Source organism: Balaenoptera ricei, chromosome 1 (genome assembly GCF_028023285.1).
Source record: "Balaenoptera ricei isolate mBalRic1 chromosome 1, mBalRic1.hap2, whole genome shotgun sequence".
In the NCBI taxonomy this organism is placed as follows: domain Eukaryota; kingdom Metazoa; phylum Chordata; class Mammalia; order Artiodactyla; family Balaenopteridae; genus Balaenoptera; species Balaenoptera ricei.
In genome coordinates this window covers 192168680-192178936 of record NC_082639.1, presented here as the reverse complement: position 1 = coordinate 192178936, position 10257 = coordinate 192168680, and the positions used below count along the sequence as shown (strand labels likewise).

The following is a 10257-nucleotide window of genomic DNA, read 5'->3' as shown; positions in this document are numbered from 1 at the left end:
GCCCTCAAATTGTGAGTCACGGAACCCAAGGATCTCCCTGGGGCCCCTGGAGCTGGGGAAGGAGGAGGGCTGTTCCTGGAGGGTGGGATCTGGGCCCTCCATGCCCACTCTGTCTGAGTGGCTCCACTTTTATCTGCTTTAGGTATTAGGGCTTCAAATGCTGTTATTTGAAAAGAAAATTTTGGTGCCCCGAAAGGTCGAAGTCTTTTCTTTATAACCTCTCATTTGTTACAGGCCATCACACAGAACGAGATGCAGGGCCCGGCGCTGTGGCCAAAGCTCTTGTGGCTACAGGTGGGCCAGGTCAAGGCCTGGGGCAGGCGGCTACTAACACCGGGGGCCGAGCCCAACTGCCCCTCCCCAGGCAGGGGGTAGGGATACTGGCCTCCCGGGCAGCGTTCAAACCCAGGGCTCAGCTGTCAACATCCGAGGGGCAGAGCATCCGCCCCCAGCTCCCACCTTCCTGGGTCCCGGGGGCCCCGGGTGGGCACCACACCAGGACAAGGGGAGAGCTCAGAGCCCCAGCAAGTGGACTCAGCCTGGACCCTGTGAGCTCAGTGACCAAGCCCAGGGCGGTCTGGACACAACCAGGGCACCCAGGGGCCCTTGCACTAGCGAGAGAGGGAGAAGCCCTGCGTCCAAGAAGTCAAGTCAGAGGAGAAAAGGCGTGCAACACACAAAGTGGGACCTGGAGCCAGGTGCCGAGGGACACGGGCCCTGCCCGCAGGTTACTACCCAGGGGGCTGGGATGCGCTGTATCTTGATCTGCGGACGTTTATCAAAGCTCTTCACGACTGAGGTCTGTGCATTTGACTGTATGTAAAACACACGTCAGTGGCTCAAAGTCCTCAAGGGGGACAGACGCAGATGGAGGGAAAGGACGGACTGGGGCCCGCAGGCAGGTCTGTGCCTTCTCACAAAGGCAGCCCAGGGAGACAGGACAGCGCGGGGAGGTGGGTGCGGCCCCTTGCCGGAGCAGGGGCCTGGCAGCCACGATTCTCTGCCCGGAAGCCAGGGCCAGACATGCCCATCTGCGCGCACACGGTTACCAGAATCTGTCCCGCCCCGGCTCGGAGGCCTCCCCAGGACCTGCTCGCCGGTCAGTCCAGGTGAGCCCACGCTTGGCCCCTTTCGGTGCTCAGCCCCAGCTGCGGGCAGGGCTCGGCTGCAAGGCGGGCAGAACCGTCTCGCGTTACAGGAGGGTTCGTCTGCCTGCGGACTCATCTCCCGGCAGCCCACTGCCTGGGCTCCCTCCTCCGGTGCCCGGGCCCACCACCCACCAGGACCGCACGGAGGAGGGCTGGGGAGCACCCAGATGACAGGGTGTGAGCTGCCCGGCGGCGTGGGGAGGCTGGCTGGGAGCCGCGTCCCACTGCTTTGGAAGCTGGGAGCAAGCACGGACAGCTTCCCTGACGCAGGCGCGGGGGGAGCTGGTGCCAGGGCCAGGCTCCCGCTGGGGCTGTCGCGCCGGCCCCACCCCATGAGCCTCCTCGGGCCTGGGGGCGGGGAAGTCCGTGCGCGTGCGCAGTGCACTCTTCCTGGGAGTCCGGAGCCCACACCCTGGGCCTGGCCTCCAGGTGAGGCCAGGCAGCCTCGCCTGGCTCTGGAAGAGGAGGCTCCCGGGCGGCAGCCCCCCCGGGGGGGGGGGGTCAGGCCTGGGGGACGGGTGGGTCCACTAGCTGCAGCCTCCAGCAAATGACAAAGCCACACCTCTCTTACCTGGAACAGGTGAGAGCTCCTCAGCCCACCTCCGTGGGCCAAACCCACTTCCCGCCCTCCCTCGGCTCTCCGTAATATGGCCTGAATGGCCCCTGCCCTCTGGTAGCAGGAATGAGCCGGCTTCTTCCACTGCAGGGGGGAGGCCAGCACTGTCCCACCGGCGACGGAGCAGAGGGGCCCGGGCAGGCCCCCGCCCCAGGGGCTGATGGGGAGCCTGACAGTGCCTGTGATGCTGCAAGGATGTGCCAACATGGACCAACTCCCTAATCATTAAAAAAAAAAAACAAAAAGCCACCGTCTCAAGAAGGAGTTTGAAGACGGTAAGCTCAGCAGAACGGGGTCTCCTTCCCCAGCAAGCTCAGGAGCGGAGGGAGGGACTTGCCTGTCCTCGGGCCGCTGCTTCCCCCGCTGCAGCCCTGCCCCCGCCAGTTCTGCCAGCTCCTGCTCGGCCGGTGCAAGCACACACGTTTATCCCAGCTCTGCGATGAGAGTGGGCTGTCCTGGCTGGGACTGCTGCAGAGGTGGGGCAGGACGGTGGGTGATGGTGGCACTCAGCTCCCCGAGTCCACTGCCCTGTGGACGGGAGAACTACTCCCAGCCGCCGCCTGAGCAGGGACACAGCTCCAGGGGGTGGGGCAGGGTGGGCTCCCGTCCAGCTGACACTCACGCATCCCCTCCACGGCCGGCCCTGAGCTGGGAGGTTGTCCACGGGCCCCCAAGCCTGGAGGAGGGGGTGAGGGGCGGAGGGACAGGGCAGGGGGGTCCACACAGAAAGGAGAGCCCCACAGAGGATGGCCAGAGGTGGGGTGCAGGCTGGCAGGGCCCCACACTGGCTGTAGGTCTGGGGCTGTGCGGGGCAGGGGAGGACACCCCCCAGGGGAGGCTGGAGTCAGCAGGCCGAAGCCCAAGGTGGACGAGAAGGTCGCTCTGTGGGAAGGGACCCTCCGCATGGTTTCCAGCCAGCGATGTGCTGAGAAGAAGCGCCTGTCCCTGCCAGGGCCACCCTCCCAGGGCCTGTGCCCGCCCGCTGGCCACATCGCGGGCACCTCACCCAGGACACCATGTGGCGGGAGGGAGCACAGCAGAGCTGCCAGCAGCTGAGGCTGCGCCCTGTCTCCCCACCTCCTGCCCACCGCCTCCCTGGCCGAGGTGGGCTTGGCTGGATGGAAAGGGCTCCCACAGCCCGGGGAGGGTGTCTCGTCTGAGCCTCCGGCTGGGCCCAGCCTTGGCTTCCCCTGCCGCCGCCCTGTCTGCTCGCCCTTGGCCGTGGCCACTCCCTGTTCTTGATGGGCCAGTCTGCAGTCCTGTCCAGGCCATCTGAGCCAGGCCCTGGGGGGCTCCACTCTGGCCACGCCCCTGGCACCACCCCCTGACCCTCAGGGAGACCCCAGGCTCTGGGCCCAGGAGGAAAGGGGGTCTGCGTGTGGGCCTCTCCTCCTGTGTCCTGGAGGGAATGTGCCGAGGACACGTAAGCAGGCCCAGACGGCAGCACGAGAGAGAAGGTGGCGTTGGGCTGGGTCTCGCTGGCCCTGCCCACCGTCCCCAGCCACAGGCCATGCGGGTCACCCAGACCCCCAAGGACCTGCCTCCCGACCTCCCCTCTGAAGCCCCTCTAAGTGATACCCAGGACCGAGCCCTGACGCCGGAAGACCCCCGGCTGAGGACCATGGGAGGGGGGAGGGGAGGTGGCTGGGGAAGGAGACACCCCTCCACCAGGCCAGGGACAGGGCTCCCGGTCCAGCACGGAGTTCTCCCAGAAGGGCCCGGGGGAGATCGGAGGGGGAGGGAGAACCTGCTGGTGGTGGCTGAGGCCGCCCTCCATCCCCCTCCCCTGCCCCCACGCAGCCCCTTTTCCTGAAGGACGAGTTCTCACAGCCACGTGTCCGGCCCGGCTGCAAAGCCTGCGGCGCCACCTGGTGGTCAGGTCTGGGATGGCAGGCCGCTGGGCCCCAGGACTCAGGAGGGGGCCAGGGCTTCCCCAGTGCGCCACCCACCCCGCCCATGCACTCTGGGTTGGGCGGGGCTCCTGGCCCCCACAGGGCTGGACTCCACTGCCTGCCTCTCCCACCTGCTCCAGCCACTCCTCGCTGGTTTTGGCAAGCTGGCCACCCTGGCCTCCCTCTGGGTGCGAGCACGGATGGGGGGTCTGGGGGAGGGTCTGTGATCACCTCCATGGCACCAACGGAGGACTGGGCTGAGGGATACTGAGTAACTTTCTCAAGGCCACACAACTGGTAAACGATGGTGCTGGGACAGGACGGCACCCGCGGGACACCCAGAGCTTCTCGGGGTGCGGAGCCCCAGGAGTCTGCAGCCTCAGTCCCAGGACAGGCCCTCCCTGGGGGGAGAGTGGAAAGAACACTAAACTGGGAGTTAGAATTTAAGCCCAGCTCTGCCCTCACTCGCTGTGAGGCTCTGGGCAACATGCTTTCCCTCTCTGGCCCTTGTCTGACCCCAGAGGACGTCACACCAGACAATCTCCATGGGCTGGAGGCCGGGCCTCAGACAGGGGCTGGGCCTCAGGCTGCAGGTGAGTGGAAGGGACACCCTCCCTCCCTGCCCGCCTCCACAGGGGAGTAGGTGAGCCAGACCTCTGTCCTCCTCTGTCCCGTGAGCCCCCTTCCTGCTGGGGCCTGCTGCCCTCAGCTGCCACCAGCAGGAGTGAAGGGGGCCCATCGGGAGCCGGTAATAACCTGACCTCGGATTAGCAGCGTTCAAAGTGCATTCACGCTCATGACCCCAGAGGCAGGCAGGACCGCAGTACTGGCCATTTGAGGAAAGTCCAAGACCCAGGATGGTTAGGTGAGGTGCCTGAGGTCCCCCAGTGGGCAGGGGCTGCCTTCAACTCAGTGCAGTTTGTTCTCACCAGGTGTCTGCCACCTGCTGTGCCCTGGGGCCACCACTCAGAGCTGCCACACTTTCGTCCCCCACCCCAGCTCCCTGGCGCCTGTCATTGCAGCTGCAGAGCCTGGGAGAGCCGCCCCTGTGGCCTGGGCCTCTCTGCCTCTGAGGTTCGCTGGACCATGACACCCAGTCTTGCTCCAGCCGGCCTTCTGGGCCTCCCACACTCCTCTCCCCAGGGGCTGGAGCGTCTCCCAGAGGCTGGTGGCCAGGGACCCGACAGGACACTCTAGGTGGGAGCCTGATGCCTGGGCCCGGTCCAGCCGTGGGCAGAGCAGCCTCAGGGGCCCCTCTCCAGGCCGCCTGACCTCTCCCGCAGCACCACCCGCTGGCCCTACAGCCCCTCCCTGGCCCAGAGCGGCTGCGCCAGCCTCTCTGCAGAGACCACGGCCAGTACCCGCTTGGTCAGCCCCGTGGCTTCTCCGGCCTGTGCCACCCGAAGTTGGGTCAGTTCCTGCTCCAGGATGCCCACGCCATGGCCCTCTAACCCAACAAGGCAGAGGGTCACTTTCCTATCTGAGAAAGTCCCCACCGCTGCTGCCCTCCTGGCTATATATCATTACAACAGCCATCCATCACATTATCATCAGTGGTAATACTACTGCTAAGCCCCCAGAGTAATTCTGACATGCACTGCAATTTGGGAACTAATGCTCAGTGGTGTCCCTACCCTCACCCAGGACCGGTGACATATTTGCGGGTCCTGTGCAAAGTAAAAACGGGAAGCCCCTTGTTTAAAAATTAAGAATTTCAGGATGGCAAGAGCAGAGCCTTAAGCCAACTGAGAGCCCTTCCAAGCGGGGGCTCTGGCAGCCACAGCTCACGCTGCCCCCCACTCATTTTGAGCCCCTATGGGTCCCATCTTCCAGCCCCCCCCCCACCTCGCCATTCTCAGCAGGGGGTTCCGAGGACTCTCGAAAGGTGGGGTGTCTCCAGTCACATGATGACACCCTTGGTCATTGCCATTGGTTGGCTGCGGCCGTGTTTTCACAGCCAATGAGGGGAAAGAGAGGGAGGCGTGGGCGTGGCCCAGCGCGGAGGGGCGCTGGGGGGCAGGGCGGAGACCAGCGCACCTGGGCTGCTAGGACGGGTGCCCGCCCCTGGTGCCTACCGGGGAACAACGTTACCGTTGTCTTGTCCTCTATGTCATTTCCTCTCTCACCACAGTAGACGGTCCCCAACGATCCTATCTTATCTTTTATGACTCAGTGCAGATGTGAGAAGGCCTTTCCTGTGCTTTGGAAATTATGTACAAGTAAAAGGCAATGCAATGTAGCTTAAGAGGTAGACACGGGAGACATCTGACCCACCTTAAAATTGGGAACAGAAAACATACAACTCAGCTGAATAAATCTGCAATGTTTGTGACCTAAATTAATGCATTCAACAGCACTCTTTCGAGTACAATGTTTTGCATATAAAGATCAGTAAAGGTGAGTTGGGGGAGGGGAGGGCAGAAATGAGAGGGGGGTGTGTGTGTCAGAGAGAGAGGAATTCTATTCAAACGCCTTGTGCAACAGTTTATTACTTTTACTTATTTTGTTAAATGTACATACCAGAGTGTACAAAAAAGTATTTTTTTTTTTCTGGTTTAAAGAATGATAAAACATAAACTCCATGTTACCTACCCAAATTAAGAAATAGATCACTGTGGTTTCCCTGAGGCCTCGCCTTAGCTGAGCTGCAATTTTTTCCTTTTCCTCTCGCCAGCTCTGCCTCCAGGAGTAAGTACTAGCTGACACCTGTGTTAATTAACCGCCCGAGTCTCTTTATAGTTGTGCCACTGTGTGTGTGCATCCTTAAACAGCAGCATGTTTACTGTGCCTGGTGTTGACCCGGATGTAAATGGATGGACACACAATGTGTGTAGCTTATGTCATTTGTTTCTTTCGATCAAACTGTTTTTGAGATACGTTAATGACTAAAGCAGTTGTTATTCGTTTTTGAAACTTTATTCTATTTCATTTTCTTTTTCTATCCATTCTACTGCTGGTGGATATTGCATTGTTTCCAGTTTGTGGCTATTGTAACAGTCACAATGCTGCTATGAAATCTTTTCCCCAAGGCACACATACAAAAGTTTCTTGTCTAGACTATAGCCTAGGGGTGGAATTGCTGGGTCAAAGCGTATCATTCCTGGGATGGTCAATTTTATGTGTCAACTTGGCTGGGATGAGGGAGGCCCAGATGGCTGGTGAAACATGGCTTCTGGGTGTGTCTGTGAGGTTGTTTCCAGAAGAGATTAGCACTGGAATCTGTAAAGGTGGTCCTCACCAGGGAGGGTGGGCGTCATCTAACCCCCTGAGGGTCTGAATGGAACGGAGAGGCGGAGGCAGGGCGAGTTTGCTTGAGTTGGGACCTCCACCTTCTGCCCTTGGAAATGGATGATTCTGGTTCCTGGGCCTTCGGAATCACACCAGGACGGACACTGTTGACTCCCCGGGTCCCAGTTCCTGGGCCTCAGGTCTGGACCGGAAGTACCTCTGGCTTCCCTGGGCCTCCAGCCTGGAGCCTGCAGACTGTGGGATCGATCGGTCTCCACAGCCCCTCACAGTAAATCTCTTTCTATTCATCCACATGTAACCTATTGGTTCTGTTTCTCCGGAGAACCCTCACCGATGTAATTCCCACATTCCACCTGCTCAGGTCATGGCTTTCTCGCATTCACACCCCTATTAGCCGTTGGCGAGAGTACACAGTCTCACCAGAATCTGGGCAGACTGTTAATTTTCACGAATCTGATAAAGTGACCCATTATCCAATTATGGTTTAAATGTTACAAATTAGGGTTTAGAGGTTAGGGTTACAAATGAGGCTGAACATTTGTCCATATGCTTCTGAGCCAATATTTGTATTACCTGTTCATGGAAAGGTCTGTTTGTGTCTTTTCCTCATTTTTCTCTGGAGATGTTTCTTTTCTCATTGATTGGAAGGGGTCTTTAGAGACACGAATCACAGACAGTAACCGACATGACCAGGCAGCAGATCTCTCGCCCATTCTGTGGCTTATTCTGCCACGTTCCTTATTGACTTTTGGTAAAACATGTTTAATTTTAATACAGTCAAATTAATTTTTTTTCTTTTATGGCTTTGCTTTTGACATCTCAGGAAATCCTTCCCTACCTCAGAGTAATACAGATATTTTCCTATTCCAGCATGTTCTAAGATTTATAGCTTTGCCACTTATATATAAATTTTTAATACACCTGGAATTCATTTTCACGTATCGAATAAGGTAGGAATTCAATTTCACTTGGATAACCAATTGTCCCAGAACAACTTATTAAATAGTTCATCCCCTCCTGTTGGTTTATGGTGCCCACTGTGTCATAAATCAAGTTTCCAAATAGGCCTGGGTTTATTCTTCCTGGTCCTCCGTGTGTTTCCTGATACATCCAAACTACGCTGTTTTAGTAATCAATACTACAGTGATACTGAGCCTTGATATCTGATAGGGCAAATTTCCTCCTTTCTTTTTTATTCTTCTTCAGGAATTCCCTGACATTTTTTTTTCACTCTTTGTTCACCCACATAAATTTTAGAGTCAGTTTGTCAATTTATGTGAAAAGCCCTGTTGGAATTTTTTTTGAAAATGTATTGAATCTATAGATGAATTTGGAGAGAACTGATATCTTTGTAGTATTATCTTCCTATCCAGGGATGTAGTCTGTCCATTTACTTATGCCATTTAAAATTTCTTTCAAGGGACTTCCCTGGTGGCCCAGTGGTTAAGAATCTGCCTGCCCATCATCAGAAAAATCTACAAACAACAAATGCTGGAGAGGGTGTGGAGAAAAGGGAACCCTCTTGCACTGTTGGTGGGAATGTAAATTGATACAGCCACTATGGAGAACAATATGGAGGTTCCTTAAAAAACTAAAAATAGAATTACCATATGACCCAGCAATCCCACTACTGGGCATATACCCAGAGAAAACCATAATTCAAAAAGACACATGCACCCGAATGTTCATTGCAACACTATTTACAATAGCCAGGTCATGGAAGCAACCTAAATGCCCATCAACAGACGAATGGATAAAGAAGTTGTGGTACATATATACAATGGAATATCACTCAGCCATAAAAAGGAACGAAATTGAGTCATTTGTTGAGATGTGGATGGATCTAGAGACTGTCATACAGAGTGAAGTAAGTCAGAAGGAGAAAAACAAATATCGTATATTAACGCATGTATGTGGAACCTAGAAAAATGGTACAGATGAACTGGTTTGCAGGGCAGAAGTTGAGACACAGATGTAGAAAACAAACGTATGGACATCAAGGGGGGAAAACTGCGGTGGGGTGAGGATGGTGGTGTGCTGAATTGGGCGATTGGGATTGACATGTGTAAAGTGATGTGTATAAAATTGATGACTGATTAAAAAAAAAAAAAGAATCTGCCTGCCAGTGCAGGGCACATGGGTTTGAACCCTGGTCCGGGAAGACCCCACATGCAGCAGAGCAACTAAGCCCGTTTGCCACAACAACTGAGCCTGAGCTCTAGAGCCCGCGAGCCACAACTACTGAGCTCACGTGCTGCAACTACTGAAGCCTGTGTGCCTAGAGCCCGTGCTCCGCAGCAAGAGAAGCCACCGCAATGAGAAGCCCGCACACCGCAACGAAGAGTAGCCCCTGCTCGCCGCAACTAGAGAAAGCCCACGTGCAGCAACAAAGACCCAATGCAGCTAAAATTAATAAATAAAAAATAAAATAAATTTATTAAAAAAAAAGCCTATGGTTAAAAAAAATTTTTTTCTTTCAATAAGGTTTTATAATTTCTCTATTATACATCTTTTATTAGCTCTATTCCTAGGTATTTTACTTGTTGCTATTCTAAATGATATCTTTTTAAAGTTACATTTTCTAATTGAGTGGAGCTGTTTACGGAAATACAAATGTATTTGGTTATTTTATCCAGAACGCTTGTTGAATTCTTTTATTAATTTGTATATTTTGTAGATTATTCTGCATTTTGTATATAGACAATCATATCATCTGCAAGTAATGCTAGCTTTGTTTCTTTCTTTCCAATTCCTACATATTTACTTGTTTTTCTTGCACTGGCGAGGAGCCCCAGTACACTGTTAGCTATAAATGATGACTGTAGGCATTTGTCTTGCTTCTGATTTTAAAGAGAATGATTTCCACATTTCAACATCAATTACGATGTTTGCTGCAGGTCTTTGTAAATGGCCTTTATGGATGCTATGGTTATGGATGTTTACTTCTTTTCCTAGTTTGTAAGAGTTTTGTTTGTTTTTTTTTAAATCACTAATGTAATAACAAATGTATTAACACGTGCAAGGATTGTTCTAAATGCTTTACATACATAAATTATTTTAATCCTCACAACACACCTATGAGGAAAGTACTATTATTATTATTATCTTCATCTCTATAAATAAGGAAACTGAAACCCAGCGAGATTAAAGAAGCTCCTGAAGGTTCGAGCTCCGTAAGCATTCAAGACCAGGCAGTCTGGCTCCAGAGTCCGTTTGTAACACTCTCAAACTTCTCATCGGATGTCGAATTTTATTAAATCCTTCATGTACATCTATTGAAATGATTGTGTGGTTTTCTCCTTTATTTTATCTATGTGGCGGATTACGTGAATCATTTTCCTAACATGAACCC

General features: G+C 54.3%; 1 long non-coding RNA gene across 1 annotated transcript; it reads left to right on the top strand.

Annotated features, from left to right (window-relative positions):
* The first annotated feature begins 1544 nt into the window (after positions 1 to 1544).
* Positions 1545 to 10186, top strand: LOC132377155 (uncharacterized). The gene is made up of 3 exons (XR_009506546.1): positions 1545 to 1728; positions 1855 to 2039; positions 8326 to 10186. It is a non-coding gene; the product is annotated as an uncharacterized LOC132377155 (long non-coding RNA).
* The last annotated feature ends 71 nt before the right edge of the window (positions 10187 to 10257 follow it).